The sequence below is a fragment of the Sus scrofa genome, chromosome 5 (assembly GCF_054392235.1).
Source record: "Sus scrofa isolate SSC_HxYL_T2T_F1_AM1 chromosome 5, Sscrofa_HxYL_maternal_Yorkshire_Landrace_v2.0, whole genome shotgun sequence".
Lineage (NCBI taxonomy): Eukaryota > Metazoa > Chordata > Mammalia > Artiodactyla > Suidae > Sus > Sus scrofa.
The window spans coordinates 79656778-79670516 of NC_139387.1; the positions used below are offsets into that span (position 1 = coordinate 79656778).

Below are 13739 nucleotides of genomic sequence, written 5' to 3' on the forward strand. Positions count from 1 at the left end.
AAATTGGTACAACTACCAATGAAGACAGTATGGAGGTACCTCAGAAAACTAAATATAGAACTACCATATGATCCAGCAATCCCACTCCTGGACATATATCCAGACAAAGCTTCAATTGAAAAAGATGCATGCACCCCTATGTTCATTGCAGCAGTATTTCCAGTAGCCAAGACATGGAAACAACCTAAATGTCCATAGTCAGATGAATGGATTAAGAAGATGTGGTATATGTATATATACAGTGGAATACTACTGAGCCCTAAAAAGAACAATATAATGCCATTTGCAGCAACATGATGGAACTAGAGATTTTCATACTAAGTCAAATAAGTCAGAAAGAGAAAAACAGACATGATATGATATCACTTATATGTGGAATCTAAAATTCGTCATAGATGAACCTCTCTACTTAACAGAAACAGACTCACAGACATGGACTTGTGGTTGCCGAGGGGGAGGGGGAGGGAGTGGGATGGACTGGGAGTTTGGGGTTAATAGATACAAACTGTTACATTTAGAATGGATAAGCAAAAAGGTCCTATATTATAGCAGAACTCTATCCAGTCTCTTGGGATAAACCATGATGGAAGATAATATGAGAAAGAGAGTATGTAGAGGTGTATGACTGGGTCACTTTGCTGTACAGCAGAAATTGTAAACTATAATAAAAAATTTTAAAAATGAAATGAAAATAGAGTCCATCAACTAGGTGAAAAGAAAAATGCCAGTGGAGAAGAACTAGCAATTATATTGAATTTTGTGTCTATATTAAAATTTAAATCTGTGTTCAAATTATGCAATAAAATATTTATACTATATAATATCACATCTTAAAGTATAAGAAGGAGATTCTTCCTCTCCTCTTCCCCATACTGGAAATAGGTTGTGTGGATCCATAAACATGCTTTTACATGTGTGATCCTGATGGTAAGGCAAGCTATGGCTCAAGAAATTAACTGCCCCTATTAAACTCACACCTTTGGGCTAACCTCCCAATCCTTTGAATTCTCAGAACTATTTAAATATACAGAGAACTACAGTTAATAATATATACATACTTACAAATATTCCACTTTAGAGGATGGGAAAAATCAATTTTTTCTGTTACATAACTACTCAGGGCCATGGGTACAATTAATACATTAAAATTTTATATGATATAAAAGAATAAAAGGATTTTATTGGCAAGACCACTCTTGATCTCTAATTGCAAAGATCAAGTGACTGTGACCTTACAAAAAGTAAACCTCAAACTAAGTACAGTTTACAACATGACTATATTAATTGGTTTTAAATCATCATGAATAAACTATCATATTAATAGAGGTCAAGACCACACTTATATTAGTTAAAACTCTTGGAAATTTGCTTATCACAGTAAAATATAATCTTTGTGCCATTTCTTTTTATCTGCGTAGTGGTTTGTAGTGGTTCAAAAGACCCATTAGAGGGCGATATAACATTACTGTGAAGCTGAGAAAGTACTAGTGAAAGGACAGAACTGCCCTGCCTCTCTGGGTGAGAGTTTTGAAAATGGGCTTCTTACCCACACATGTAAACTCACATTCATATATATGTATGAAATTCTGGGCTTTTAAAAGTTGATGTTTTATGTTTAAAAACATATTTTACATGTATGGTTTTTAAATAAAGTTGAGAATTGTGCTCAATCATCAACCCAAGTTATATGTGTAAGTTTGAAAATACAATCATAACTCATATAACCGAATAGTTTGTATAATTTCATATATCTTTAAGTTGTACTTTATTGAAATATAATTAAGAATGAATATGGTTTCACTTTTAAAAAGTGTGACATCAGAGCACAGTGGAGACGTGTCTCAAAGCCTATCTTAAATCCTATTAATTAAAAAAAAAGCAACATCTAAAGAAAACACTAGACATTAAAGAACTATATTAGGACTTCTGTTGTCTACTGGAACTGTAATGAATCAGCTCTGCGTTCTTCTTGCATAGGGGTAGCTGGGCCACCTGCGAGCATCTGAATGACACAGCTCTTTCCTGCAGAGGCTGGGGAAGGTCTGAACTTGGTGAAGGGGGATAGTAACTGGGTCATCAGATAGACTGATTATCTTTGGGACTTGGGCGAGACCAGTGCCCCTCAAACTTCTAGCCGTATCCATGTACCTTTTGTACTGTTTTCTTCATCGCACCACTTTTTAAACTTAAATCAATGTATTTAAAGGATGCTATTACCATAAATTGAAAGCCAAAATGACACACCATACATACTAAAGAGCAAGATCATTTTTTTCCTTTGTATTGATATTAACTGGAACTGAGAATCCCACTTCACATGTGGACCCCACTGGCTATTATAGTGCAATTTACATTTTTAATGACAGACACCCACGCTGTGAGCAGTGGTTAGCAGGTATGAAGCAGGAAGCTACATCTCTGCTACTATTTGACCCAGGTGAGATGCCCATCTCAGGAATAGATATTTTAAGAAGACTGTGAAATTATACAGCTTCCATTGCCAGTACTCATTTTGTGCCCAAAGTGGAAAAGTCCCTGAATGACGAAGAGTCCAGGGCTCACCTAGTAATCTCTTGTTTTGTGCATGGTCCAAGACCCAGTAAATCATAACAGTCTGCATGCATCCATCACCTGGCTGTGGAGGAACCCACAGCAATCAGGCTACTAGCTTGAGACGAAGAAGAAAAAAGTCCCCTCCAGCCTCCTCAACAATCTTAGGAAAAGGACATATATCCATCTTTGTACGATCTAAAATTACTTTATTAACATACATGTTTATTTTATGAGTCAAAAAAGAATGGTTCAAAGGCCAATACTAGTGAGAAAAGAATTGTAGGTAGTAGGTGGTCCCTGTGACATTTCAGTTTTCTGGACTAGTTCATAACTGTGGATGGATCTAGCATTTTCCATCAGTGTTACTTGGGTAAATATCCAGAAATTTGCTTCTTCTTCTTTTTCCTTTTTGTCTTTTCTAGGGCCGTACCTGTGGCATATGGAGGTTTCCAGGCTAGGGGTCTAATCAGAGCTGTAGCTGCTGGCCTATGCCAGAGCCACAGCAACATGGGATCTGAGCCACGTCTGTGACCTACACCACAGCTCACGGCAATGCCTGATCCTTAACGCACTGATCAAGGCCAGGGATTGAACTTGCATCCTCTTGGATACTAGTTGGGTTCTTAACCTGCTGAGCCACAATAGGAACTCCCCAGATATATGCTTCTTTATTCACTGGGGAAAAAAGCTTCTTTTTTCAAAAATACTAAAATATTTTGTGAATGTGTTCAAATCTTATCATTAGTGTATGATGTTCTATTTAATAGTAATATATCAGTAGTTTAAGAATAGTTCTTAATATAATGCCATACAGTTAAGTATTCTTTCCAATGCAGTCACAAATTTTGTATAAGTATTGCCAGGATTCTGTTAGTCTGTCCGTCCATCTGTCTGTCCATGTAGTTAGACCAGCAGCCTGACCTCTCTGTGCATCAAAGTATGTTTGCTCAAGGAGCTCTTCAGCTCGGGTCCCAGACAAGCTGTTAATTAAAAATAATTTACTGGTCTATGAACTCTCTGAGACAAACCTATCCAGCCTTTGGCTGTCATCTCATGTAGATAATGTAAAAACTGCTCATGACTTTCAACATATAATGAAGCAGAAATATAGCTGTAGTGGGATTTGGATTGGGTTGGCAAATATTTGGCACACAAAATTTATTTGCCCCCTCCTGTGCCTGTAGCAGACATTGCTAATTGATCATTCCTGCTGAACCTGATCAGAATCCATCTCTAGACAGCCATTACCAGCCAATTGGAACAGGCATGTTATTTGAAGCCTTGATGCAATTCCTGTATTTGGAGGATGAAAAAAGAAAAAGACAAAGGTAAGGATGTGTAACAGAAGAAAAAGGAAAGAGAATCAGAGTTTCCCAGTGAATCAAAAATTAGAAATGATCTTTCTTTGTGCTGCTAATGAAAACTGGGAAGGAAAAGAGACGAGTACGAAAGTTATTCTGTTAACCCCTTTCACCACAGAAAAAGAATCCTATGCAAAGTAGCCAGTTACCAAGGCTGTCATTGCCACCATGATGACCTGAGGGAAACCAGAGACCGCTACTTTCTTCTCTGACTTTTTAAAATTAAATTTAACAAATATTTGTTAAGTGACATTATGTATACTGTGCATGTATTCCTGCTATGCTAGGTTCTATGGTAGATACAAAAGAGGATTTAAAAAAAATTAGCTCCAGTTATGGGAAAGGCATCATGTCAGGTCATTACATATAATATTTTATTTAAATCCCCCAGCACCTTTGAACCCAAGTACTGTTGTATCAGTTTACAGATGAGACTTTGGGCGAGTTAAGCCAATTTCTAAAAGCCAAACAGCTACCAAGTGAGGGCAGATCTTGTACAAAACGTCATAGTCTTTATGCATGATGCTGCTTTGCATGGCCAGTAAGATAGTTGCACCCTTTTTGCCTATCTTTGGTTTCACAGAAAATAGCAGAAGAAATCAAAGAACAGAGATGGCATCACTTTGCCTTCTGCATTATTTCCTTGGCCAAACCACACAAACTCCAAAGGATAAAGATTTAAAAAAAAATCATTTGTGATGGAGCCTGATAATGTGAGAACAAAGAATGTATACATGTATGTGTAACTGGGTCACCATGCTGTACAGTAGAAAATTGAAAGAACACTGTAAACCAGCTATAATGGAAAAAAAATCATTATATATATGAAAAATATCAGTTATCAGTGCTTGATTTCCTTTTCTGGTCTTATTACTTACAGTCTTTTATTATTTCTAGGTTTGAAAAACTTTGACTTTTTTTACCCTGAAAAACAGTTGTCTGTTAAAATTTATTGTAAATATGGATTCAGTAACTTATAGCCAACACATTAAAAAATCACATTGTAATTTCCAGTTAAACACATCATTGTTTTCCAAGAGTGTGTAAAGAATTTTGGAGTCAAATGAATAAAACTGTTAATGTTTCAGTGGAGCCATCCTTTACTTGAAAAGATTAGGATGTTTTTAAGGATCTGAATTAAATTGGAGGAATGCACATAAGAGCAAAATGATAAATGAATCATTGAAAGGTAAAAGCATGGAAAACTGCATGATTGAAACTAAAGCATTCCACTTTGGACTCTGCGTTATAAATTATCAACTGGATAATACAATTCTGTACAAGAACCCTCACTCATTAATTTTTCACTTAAAATGTATTGTCTGCTTCACCTAGCTGCTTGCTTTGAGCTTCGAGAGGGCAAACAAGAATATTTGGGTTTAGCCTAGAGCAACACAGAAAGAAATGGGATAAAATCTTCTCCAGATGTCTGTGTAGCTTAGTGGCCTAGAGCATACAGAGTTGGGCTTATAATGCTCCAAAGTTAAGAACAGTATTGCTAATGTCCATGAAAATGGAGAGCAGCTATAAAAATGATTGACACGTTCTATAAAGTAGACTTTCACTGTCAATCATCTAAATATGATTCATTAATCATACTATAAGCATTTGACAGTTGACTGACAGTAACAAATTCTCCCCAGAGAAAGCTATATAGAAACTTAAGAGCAGCTTATTAATGTTGATACTGTTTAAGCCGGATGTTATGCATCGTACAGGAAGCAGATAGCTTCTTGCAGCCCAACATAATTGATTCCAGCAGAACTTTTATTACCAGAATGTACATTTCACAGCTTCTGATGCATTCACAATTACAGAGGGCTGATTGGTTTTATGAAAATTTTTTTACAAGAGAAGAAAGACAGAGGGAACATCTCTGATCTAAATTAAACGAATTACTTAAAATAGACTTTTTTTTTTCTAAAAAGTGCATTTTCAATTTATTTTTGCGATTTGAGAGCCTTAATATCAACAAAACAAATATCATGTCAGGCTGGTGTCAGCCCATCCATGTGGCATCACATTGTGCCAGAGTTCAAGGCTTCATATGCTTATTCTGAAATTTTTTATGAACTAGTGGCATCAGAATCTTGTTTCCTGTGAATTCAAAAAAAAAAAAAAAAAAGCTAAGTCAAACTTTGAATAAAGCACAAGATAAGAAGATTAAGGGTGTAAAAATAAAGACTGTTACACAAAGATCCAGGTACTGTCCTTGGGGAAAACAGTCAACACTAGATTTTGAACCATGATAAGCATCCTGACACACACACACACACACACACACACTCTATTGCTATAAAATTTCTCTAAAGTTAAATTCTCAGAGAATAAAAAGCTGCTTTTTTCCTCCTCCCCTCCTATTCTCCCCTGCCCCATCTCTCTCTGAGGTTTTGAATAACTTCTAATGGAGTGTTGTTACAGAATAGGAAGAGTTAGGCAAGACACAGAGCTGGTTTTGAATTCAGGTTTTAGGTTTTGCCGCTTTCATAGTTATGGGTGGATTAGTTTTTCATCTCCAAAGTAGTAGTCTTTATTTCCCCATCCCCAAGGCTGTTTTAAATTAAACAAGCTCTTATTAACAGCACCTGCTGCTCAGTTAATGTTGCTATTATCCCTGTTAATTTTTGGATTGTAACTATTGTTTGTACACCTGAGTATGTGTTCAGAATCAGATTTTCTTTTTTTTTTTTTTTTTGTCTTTCTGCCTTTTTTTTTTTTCCCTAGGGCTGCACCCACAGCATGTGGAGGTTCCCAGGCTAGGGGTCGAATCGGAGCTGTAGCCGCCAGCCTACGCCAGAGCCACGTCTGCAACCTACACCACAGCTCACGGCAACGCCAGGTCCTTAACCCACTGAGCAAGGCCAGGGATCGAACCCACAACCTCATGATTCCTAGTTGGATTCGTTTCCACTGTACCATGACGGGAACTCCGAGAATCAGATTTTCATTGCCTGTAACCTGGCCATAATTTAAGCAATTTATAAACATTTAGACTCAATAAATTTTCCAGGTAAAGGAGTTGTTCTCTAAAAATAAGGAGAACTAAATCACAAAAACACTTCGGTGGTTTGCCTAACCAAAAATTTATCTCTTCAATTTGTTTAAGGAATTAGGTCCTAGAATTTTTGACTTTCTCAAAATTATGGCTTGTTTTCAATGAAGATATGAGATTGGAATTTTTTCATTCTTTTCTATCTTGCCATCATTGCTGTTTAAGGGGTCATCCTTCCAAACTAATTGGTTCACCTAATAATAAATTTATTCACATCATAGTAACTGGTTCTTGATATTTTAGAGCCTGATAGGGTAGAATAAAGATGAATCTAGGAGTTCCCGTTGTGGCTCAGTGGGTTAAGAACCCAACTGGTATCCATGAGGATGTGGGTTCCATCTCTAGCCTTGCTCAGTAGGTTAAGGATCTGGTGTTGCTGAAAGCTGTGATGTAGTTTGTAGATGAGGCTCAGATCCTGTGTTGCTGTGGCATAGCTCTGCAGCTGCAGCTCTGATTTGACTCCTAGCCTGGGAACCTCCATATGTCACAGGTACAGCTGACAAAAAGGTGACTCTAATTGAAAGAAATGATACAAATTTCATGTGAACTCAGTCATTCGTTTATTCATTTACTCAGAAATCTCAAAATTTGTTGTGTGCATTTCATAACGTGTATAAAAATTAAGTACGTGCCATAGAGAAGTAATATTTTTCATGATAATGGCTCTTTCCTAAAATCTATCTCATATTTCTCTTTAGAGATAACTTTGTATTTAAACACAATAAAACATAGTAAAATTGATCTTTAAAAGATCAAATTATTTATTATTACAGGTTGAAGTTATTAATCATTTTAGAAATCTGAACTATAAAGTCTTTATAGCAGCACATGCAGTTTTTCAGGACTATACATAATTCTATTTGACATACAGAATTTGCTTTTATATTTTCTATGTTTTATATTATTTATACAAGTTATAAGATATATTCTCATCTCATCAGATTAAAATAATATAGTTATTTGTTCTTGAATGACTATACTTAGAGATTATTTTTTAAAAATGATATAATAGATTCCTACACCCCTCCAACAAACAGAAAGTAGAGACAAGATACATTAAATATCTTCAAAGTTTATTGTTTTATGAATAGCTGATTCTCATTATACTAAGCTACTTTCCCTTGAGTACAAAAAATATGGGTCAAGTTCTATTTTCATGGCCTTATTAAATCACAACTGCAGGTAGCATTTGTAGGTATCCACGGCATAATTTTAAAGATATCTTTCACATAAAACCTTTTTTTTTTTTGTCAGTCTTCTTTGTGTTTTGCATAGTTGTTTTCTCTTCTTCCCAAAGTCAGAGTTTTCAGCCTACTATGTTTTAAATATTTTGCATCTTGCCAACTAAAATGCACTTAGACTTAACTTCCTTTCCTTTATTCCCACCAAGCGTCTGTTTTTCCACATTCTTGAGTTTAACTCAAAATGCCAATCAGTGATGATTGATCACGTTTTCAGACAACAGCCTGGACCCTGGTTCTGCATCCACATGCATTTGCCGTTTTGATTAATGAACATAAATCAGGGGTGACAATTCACAGTTGCAAGTGGATGGAAAGAATTATTAGAAATACAGCATGTTAGTAAGCTAAAGCTTCCCTTCATTCTATTACAAGTGCATTGCAAACAAATACATAACCCATCGGAGAACCCCGTGGTTATCGTTAGGGAATATCTGAAATATGGAAATAAAACACATGCTGCCTAGCCTGTTTTCATTGTTTTAATCCTATAAAAGATCTTTATATTTCAATACAGCATAAGTACATCTTGAAAAATTTCTATGTCTACATAAGCCTCTCTTTTATAGAAAGTCTCCAGTATAGTTTTTTTCTCTAACATTTAATGAGTTCATAATTTTTTGTATGGAAGAAAGTGTTAAACTGGCATTGAAACTTATTTTCTGAATTCGCACAAACAATAAAAATTAAGGATTATGGGGGGCTGTGCCTACAGCATGCAGAATTTCCTGGCCTAGGGATCGAACCCAAGTCAACAGCAGTGACAAAGCCAAATCCTTAAGCACTAGGCCGCCAGAGAATTCCAGAGTCAAGGATTTTAAAATGTCCATTCAGCGAATTACTTGCTTCTTTTATTTATTAAATTCTTGAAACAAAATTTGTAAATAACACCTTTTAAAGCCAAAGTGCCCATGATCTATGAATAGATGTAAAATTTTCTGGCAAAAGTACTTTGTTTTCTTTGACTATAAAAATTTCTGATCTAATTGCAGTTTTGCCGATCCGAATCTTCACATAAAATATTCCTAAGTGGCAGACATATAACGTGTAATTCACAGACCCTATGTATCGATTCTAATAGTGACCTGGATGACATATTAATTTTAAAGCATCGTAACTATAATGGCCCATTCATTGTGTTAAATGAGTATTAAATCTTTACAACTACTTAAAAGTGTTTTAAAGGGTCATGGATCTAATTGCCTCACCAAACATATACCTACACATGCAGTTATTATTCTCATCTTCTCAAAAGGTGAAAGCACTGCGGTGTTCAATAAATATGACACACTCTTCTGGTAAAAAAATGGATTTGCTTTTTTTAAAGCACATGTACCAGTAGTACCAGAAGGGTTTTTTTTGTTTGTTTTTTGTTTTTGAACTTCATCACTATTTGGAAAGTTTAAACATATGGATTAAGTTTCTCTCTCTTACAGTAACATATTTCCTTAGGGAATCCTTTGTTTTTATTCTCCTTTACGGCGGCCAAATTGTCCCCTGAAGGCGGCTGGAGTAGATAAGGGAGGAATTGGTTAAATTATTATAAATGTGAGAGAACAGCAAAACAGTGTGCTGTTGACTGTTAATCTCAATTTCCAGAAGCTACACTAAAGTCCTACTAATCAAAGCATGTAGGAGGAAATTAACTTTTGCAACCAGTGAGAACTAGAGTCTTGGGAGTTCCTGAAAGCCTCACTTCCTTGGCATCTTGCTTAAACTTATCTGGCTTAGTACTAAGTAGTCTTTTCATGTTAAATTTATATAATAATTGGCATGGAAAATTAACAAAGTGCTGTGTGTCCATTGGATTAATTTTATCCATGCAAAAATGTGTATTTTATGAGGCAATGTGTTAGGTGCTGCAGATAGAAATATCAAAGTGTCTCATGTTCTGTTTTCAGAGTATCGTAATCTAGAGGGGAAATGTTCATATAAAGAAAATGAGATGTAATCTAATTTGATAAGCCTAGTAAAGGAAGTATACTTAAGACAGAATGCTGAAAAGTAGCACAAGGATCAAACCTTACGGGGGGGATGGGTCATGAAAGACACTGTAACTAAACCCTGAAAATGCAGTTCCCCTGACTTATCAAGAAGGAAAGGGGATTATGTGAAGAAATGGTGAATCCAAAACAGAGAAGAATGAAATAGCATGGCCTGATAGGAGACTGCAAGTAGCTTCTACTGCAATTAAACATAGGGCACGAAGCAGAGATGTGGGTAATGATAAGGGCTGAAGTTAGTACGGAGCTTCAGAGTTTAGACACTATTCTAAAAGAGAAGCAGAAACAAATACAAGAAGTATTCCACTGAAGACAAAACATATTGATCCAGGAATAGTAATTTTAGGACTTTTGGGAATACCTTAAAGACTGAATATAAGATTATATTTTAATTGATAAAATATTTTGTCTGTTCCACCAACAAAAACTATGGTTGATTTTAAGACAGGTCTAATTGTAGTATAAAACCACCAAAGGCATGCAGTTTATCATGAAATTTACCTTCGCTGCAGCAGATGCCAAAGAACTAGTTCAGCAATTATTCCTTAATGTCATTCCATTATCATTTATCATTTTTCTAATGCATCTAGACCTAAAGCATAAGTCCATGAAAGCAAGCTTGGTCAGCAGCCATATAAATACGAGGTTCACTTTTCCTTTCCTTTGTCATAAAAGGGGTCTTGCCTTTTTCTTTGTGAGAATGGCATTTAAGTTCATATAACCTTTTAAATGAGTACATTGTTTTTTTTTTCTCATTTTGAACTAGGATACTACATCACCAGGAAATGGTAGAATAAATTGTAACTACACATTGAAAAGTAGGTCATCCTAATGAGTAAGGGTAAAGTTGTGTTTTCCTTTAGGAAAAACTGGTTTGAGTCTTTCACAGAACAGTGATATATTTTATGAATAACTGCTCTGTATATTGTATAGTTACAATTATTGACTTTATACTTCCTTAATGCCAAATATTATTTATTTTTATTTTATTTTTATTTTTGGTTTATTTTTTTAATTTATTTTTTATTGTTATTTCTCCCAACACACTTTTTTTTTCCATGTACAGCATGGGGACCCAGTTACACATGCATGTATACATAATTTTTTCTCCATTGTCATGCTGCATTGTAAGTATCCAAATATTATTTAAAATAATCCATTAAACATTAAGTTGACATGGCCTCAAGGTGCAATTTGAATTAACTATATCGATTTGGTATCTATAAAGGGAAAACCTTTTTTTTTTACAGTATAAATATATTTATTTTCAGATTCTTTTTAAAGGGAAAACCTTTAAAGTGCTGAGTTTTTTCCATGTTAGTGAATACTTTCTAATGGAAACTAGAAAGATTTCTTTGAATTAGTAAAAGTCTGATTAGAGAATACTTTGGAAGCAAATATAGTTGACGTATGAACAGTTCAGGGGTTAGGGACCCAGACCCTTCACAAGGTTGAAAGTTCATGTATAATCTACAGTGAAGCCACCATATCTCAGGTTCTGCTGAATCCAAGGTTTCACATCCTTGGATTCAACCAACAATGGATAGTGTAGTCTTATGGTATTTCTGTTAAAAAATTCTTTTGTGTCATTGCACAGTTCAAACCTTTGTTGTTCCAGGGTCAACCATATAGCACCATAGACTTTCTGGGACATTAGAGATCATTTTTAAACCAACCCCTCAAGTCTATTTGACATTCACATCATCTCTGCCTGTTGGCTCCCTGGACCTCATTCAAGTACCTGCGTTAGTGGTAGAGCACAGACCTCTCCAGGCAGTTTGCTACTTCTTCAGATGGCTCCTTTAGATTATGCTTCCTTCTGGGAGTTCCTGCTATGGCACAGTGGGTTAAGAACCTGACTGCAGCAGCTCTGATCACTGTGGAGATTCACGTTTGATCCCTGTCCTGGATCAGTGGATTAAAGGATCTTCTGGCATTGCAGCAGCTGAGGTGTAGGTCACAGCCATGGCTCAGATTCAGTCCCTGGCCTGGAAACTTGCATATGCCACGAGTGCGGCCATAAAATGAAAAGAAAGAAAATAAAAAGCTTCTTTCTGTGATTCCAGAACTGTCTCTTTGCAACCAGAATTCCCTGGCCTGAGTTGCCTGCTGGGGCCCATACGTTATAAGCCTTTTAAATATCTGAGGACAGCTAAAGATGAATTTCCCTCCCTTTTCAATCACTAGACTAGCCACCAGGGAAATATGGTAGACAGAAATACTCTGAATTCAGCCAAATATTTGCAGAATCTCTCACTGAGTTATTATGGACAGAAAAATATTGGCTTGACAGTACAATTAAGTAGATTCTTCAGTGGAAACTAATTATGGGTCGTTGTCAGCCTGGAAAGCTGGAGTGTCCGTGGAGCTTGGATGCCGTATGAGTCTGTGCTTTAGAGCAAGATGCTCAACATGTGAATTCATGATGAATCTGAGGACCTTGATTGACATAGGATCAAATAGACTTTAAAGGCAGCTCTGAGATCGAGAATGGCTGTGCATACTGACATTTGTCCCCAGGAACTGTGGGTCTCATTTCCCTGTTTTATTCAAGTCTTTGATAAAAAGTCCACATTTCCCAAAGGCCCTGTCTTATACCTTACACAAGTCTCTCCCTATCACATGTGTCTACCTACTTCATTTTTCATTATGCGTATCACTTCTTGGCATGTGGCATATTTATCAATTTATTGAAACTCCTTCCACTGGATTGTAAATTCCAACATTTTTCAGTTTTTATTGCCCCCAAACTCAAGCATTCAGTTCTTTCCCATTAAATGGTTTAAGGGCCAGTTGGTTGGCATGAGGTCTGCAGTAGATTGAACAATAAACCTAGAAAAAACAAGCCCATGAAGTGACGCTGGGAGGAGGCAGGAAAGAGATTCCTTCTGATACACATCCTTACCTACTGCAAGCTAGGGTCTGTGCTGTTTGTCTCCTCTTAAATTTTGTGGGGGTGTGTTGTAGACGTTAAAAAAAAAAAAAAAAAAAACTAGAACCTGAGGGATTATTTTATCACAAAGCTAAGGATATATACTAAGTAGAGAAGAGTGGATGCAAACTCAGATATGATTGACCTGAAAACTAGGAGAATTTTTAAATACGTGACTAGAAGGGTCACAGTGATATGGGTAAAGGGCATTTTGTTCAGAGAAAACTGCAGCATAATTGAGCCTAAGGAAATCATTTAGAGCAAAGGAAAGGCTCCATGTGAAGAATAAAGGTGATTCAGAGGGATATGAGAGTAGCACACCCTGAAAGCACTTGTGGGTTTCAGAGCTGGGTGAAGGCTAGGTTCCAGGCACAGGAAGCTCCAGACTTACCTATTTCTGGCTTGGTAAATGTAGTTGACCCGCAGCAATTTCAGTGTTATTAAGAAAGTAAATGGCATGATAGGCCTAAAAGAGTCTTAATGGGGGAGATGATCCACCTTAAAGGAACAAAATTGGTTCTTGAAGGGGAAAAAAACAAAAACAAAAAAAGCAGATACTACAGTGGTTCAGGGCCTTCCAAAGGCCCATGGTTATAG

The 13739-nt window shown here is 36.2% G+C and overlaps 1 protein-coding gene across 1 annotated transcript in view; it reads left to right on the plus strand.

The window, feature by feature from the left end:
• The window catches only part of PDZRN4 (PDZ domain containing ring finger 4), a 367304-nt gene that overhangs the window by 57146 nt on the left and 296419 nt on the right, over positions 1-13739 (plus strand). The gene's annotated exons all lie outside the window — the stretch shown is intronic.